Here is a 4,497-nt window from a genome sequence, read left to right as displayed (position 1 = left end):
TCCAAGAATGGTGCCAAAATATGAGAATTCGTCAGAACTTCACATTGATCACACACCCGCAGGCAAATGGTCAGACAGAAGTAATGAACAGAGTCATCCTCCGTGGACTGAAAGCGCGACTAGACCGAGCTAAAGGGTTGTGGGCGGACGAGCTACCAAGTGTTCTATGGGCTCACCGAACTACGGAAAAAAACCGCCATGGGAGAGGCCCCCTTTAACCTCACCTACAGCACCGAAGCTATAATCCCGGCGGAAATCAAAATACCTACACTGTGACTAGAAGCATATGACGATCAGACAAACGGAGATGAGTTATGTACCAACCTCGACCTACTGGATGAGGTAAGAGACCTCGCGCACATCCGGACAGCGGTCTACCAGCAAAAAGTAGCTCGGTACTACAATGCTAGAGTAAAGAAGCGAAGCTTCCGCGTCGGCGACCTGGTTCTCTGTAAGATCATGGTACCCGAACCCGGCGTGGGCAAACTTTGACCAAATTGGGAAGGGCCTTACAGAGTAAAAAAAGCGCTCGGGGGGGCATACGAGCTCAAAACCTTAGAGGGCAAACAAGTACCCCGAGTGTGGAACATCGTCAACTTAAGGCGATACTACCTATAGACCACCAAGCGAAGTGGACAAAATCGCTACCAAAGACCAAGGGCTAGGGTGTCGAGCTAACGAAGGAACCTCGGCATAGGCAAGCAAAGAAAAGTGTCAGCCAAAGGCGAAGCGGAGACAACGAACTAATAGGGACATCGGCATCTCAGAGACTAAGTATTAACACCAAAACAGGCCGTGCGATTGCAGTAACCCGGTCAAGAAACAGATCGGGCATATGGTCAGTTCGGCAAATACGGCCAGTTCGGGAGAAAGAACAACCAACACTTAACCAAAAGAAAAGTCATTCCATTTCAAAATAAGTGTACATTTCGAACAAAAAAAAATTCACAGGCCCAGAGCTACTTCTACATTATCAGAAGGCACTTCAATGATACCTGAAGGTCCCGCCTCGCCCTCAGAATTTGGCTCACCATCAGCAACATTGGCCATCTCCTGAGTTATGCGCGAAGTGGATATGGCACTGATATTGAGCTCGGGGTACGTATTCCAGATCATCCACTGGCTTAGTTTAAAACCCCTTCTGTACGAGTCCACCATCAGGTCGTCAAAGCTCGGCGAGGCGATGTACTCATCGACGGCCTTCTTCTTGGCATCTTCAATGCCTTGAGAAAAGATCTGCATCCTCTCCCTAATGTCCTCCTGAAGGTACTCGACCTGATGCTGCAAATCCAGCCTCAAGTCCGCCATGTGCTTCACTACGACTCCCATGGCCTCGACATCTCTCTGAGACCTCGCCCATCTGGTCTGTGCAACGCGAGCAGCCGCCTCAGCAGCGCAAGCAGCCACCTTAGTAGCTCGGGAGGTCGTCTCGGCAGCACGGAGAGCCTCTTCAGCAGCTCGCGCTGCCTCGAGCTCCTTTCCACCTGAGCCGCCAAGGCATGAATAGAAGAATTCACCTACCAAAAGAGAAGAACAAGTGATCAAAAGAATGACAAGAAGAGGGATAAAAGCAAAGAGCCTAACAAGAAATCTGACTTACCACCATGGCATGAGTGACAACGCGACAAGCCACCTGGTTCAGAGGAAGATCGGTCCACGCCGCGACCTCCTCGGGGAAAATGGCCTCCCTACTCGTCTGAAGAGCGTGGTTCGGCGACAACACGCTCCTGAATTCCCCTTGAGCTCCCGAACCTGAGGGCCCAGCTCGCGTATAAGCAGACCCAGAGTAAGCGGGAGCCCCCGTGTAAGTAGTCTCGGCATAAGGGGCTCCTTCCGCTTCCTACATTGGAGGAGCCATCTCGGGCTCCCGGGGCGGATCCTCTGATGGGTAGTCTGGTACCTCAGGCTCCGCGTCTCGGGGCAGCTCGGCACGAGTTCGCTTGGTGACTCGCTTCCTCCACTTCATGCTGTGAAACAGGCACCCACCACGAGTCCCTTCTGGGTCCATCACACCTGCAAAAAGAGTTCGGCATCAGAAAAAACAAAAGAACAGCAAAAACAAAAAACCTCTGTGTAAGGAACCTACCCGAACTCAGGCCGACCGCAATGAGCTTGGCCTCTGTCAGATACTGATGGCATTTTAGCCCAAGCCGCGCCCATTGCCGGAGGCCCTTCACCATCTCTTTATCAAGCGTAACACCGGAGTCAGGGGCGGCCATTCCCCACCCGGTCTGAAACGGCCACCCCAATACACTTCGCACCCCGAAGTAGTCCCGCTTCCACGTCGGGACTTTGTTGGGAAGTTCATGTAAAAGCTTAAAACCCGAGCGAGGAGACAGGTAATACGCCTACGCCCGGGAAGGGGACCCGCTTGCTTCTTAAGCATTAAAATGGAAGAGAAGATCTCCAAGTCTAAAGGAAAGCCATGTTCGCAAAATAGGGAGATTGTCCCCTCCAAGTTACGAATGGAGTTCGGGTGAAGCTGGCCGACCGTAACGCTGAAGTGGTTCAAGACCTCGACAAGGAGGGGGTGGAAAGGCAGTCGCAGCCCCACAGCGAGCTGCTCCCAGAATATCACGATCTCATCAGGACCGTGTTCCCAAGGAAAGCTACCCGAAGGTATGGAATAAGCGTACTCCCTAGGCAAGTTGTAATAGGCAATAAGGGATTGGAGCCCCTCAGGCGTCATGGTCGAGGGTCCAAACTTGTCTAACGTCCGACCTCGATGAGAGGTGGACGCCAAACTACCCAAGGCGACTCGGCCTACGGGTTCAAACTCTTCCTCGAGCTCTACCTTCGGCTCGCTAGAACCATCAGGGGATGCAACTCGGTTCGTAGAACCTGCATCTGACCCACTTGAAGAACCGTCTGAGCTATCCGAGCTAGACATCGAGGAGAGAAGATGGATTCCAAGAAGGTACTCACACGAAAAAAGGCTTGAACAGACTACGGGAACTTGAACGAGCAAAAACCTTGAATGCGAACTAAAAGCCTGGACGCGAGCTGAAACTTGGACGCGAGCTCAAGAAGCAAAGCGCAGAAGTGACAAAGCGACTGGGGTCCCCCACTATTTATCCCCACAGTGACCGAGAAGCAACAGCGCAGATCAAAGCCAATTCGATAGCCCGCAGTCGCGCTGATCGCATGTCCCCTGAGATCGAGACGTGATTGGCGCACGTCTTTCTGAAACTGACAGAGCGTCGGTGCACATCTTTTTGAAACTGACAGAACGCCAGCGCACGTCTCCTCGCATTAAAGGCGGCAGCGGCACGTTTTCAAATTTAAAAAGGCGCGTGCTGTCACATCTCCCAGTGGCGCGCTTTTTGAATTTTTGAAATAAGGCGCGTGCTGTCACGTCTGTCAGCATTTGTAGGCAGGTCGGCGCATTTCCCACCTTTTGGGCGCTCGAGAAACCCAAAGAACCCTGACAATGCACCTCGCGCTATCAGTCAACCGAGATTCAAAGTACGGGACAAATCCACCTGCCACCTCGCGAACTCCCCGCGGTAGGGCAAGACCCTTAGCACGAGGAGTGGGGGGCAATTGATGAAGGAAGATTTGGCCCGACCTCGTAATCACTCAAAACGTGGCAAAGGCAAACAGCTCGGCACAATAGCACGCCCAAGGCGTGAGCACCGAAGGGAGGAACCAGCGGTTCGAACTTCCTACCAGCAGTCCGAACTCCCTACTAGGAGCCCGAACTCCCTACTAGGAGCCCGAACTCCCTACAAGGAGCCCGAACTCTCCCTTAGGCCCTGAGCCTCACACAAGGCAATGACTTGAACTGTGTTCCCCCCGGAGTTTCCTCATCTTCTCCGCTTCAAGTTCCCTGTAGCTCCGTTCAGAGGCAAGGTCGTTGACAGCTAGGACTGGTCGGATTGCGCACCATCAATTTTGTATTGAAGAATGGAGATGATCAAATCTATAATGAAATTTTGGGTTTATTTGCATAAAATAAATCCATTCATGAAGTCTATTATACTGGTTTATTTGCTTCAATAAATCCATTCATAAAGTCTATTATACAAGTTTATCATATACAGATATACTAACTTAAGGAGAACTTAGGTTTCATATTTTATAAAAAATTAAAAAGTATAGCAAGAATCAAGAAGCAAGAACTAATAAAATATAAAACATAGCATATTGGTGTACATCAGACAACCACTCTTGATTTTAGGATTCAAGTATATCTCCCTCTTTTACCTTCCCCAACTTCTTCTAGGAACTTAAAACAATTAATTGCTAAGGAAGGGTAATTTGTTTACTTTATGCTTCTTTTTCTTTTCAAATAATGTGTTTGAAATTTAGAGAAGTATAGTTGTGCATTAGATTCTAATTCATCTTGGGTTGATTTTATTTTTTCTAAAATTGAGGCCAACTTTTTTACTATCTTTGTTTGGAGGTTGGCAAGCACCCTATAGTGAATTTATCTATTTGCGAATTTCTCTATAGATGTTGTGCTTATTTCTTTTTAACTTGGATTGTACTTGTGGG

Source organism: Nelumbo nucifera, chromosome 6, assembly GCF_055504915.1.
Source record: "Nelumbo nucifera cultivar China Antique chromosome 6, China Antique-T2T, whole genome shotgun sequence".
NCBI lineage: Eukaryota > Viridiplantae > Streptophyta > Magnoliopsida > Proteales > Nelumbonaceae > Nelumbo > Nelumbo nucifera.
This window is presented reverse-complemented; position numbering follows the sequence as displayed.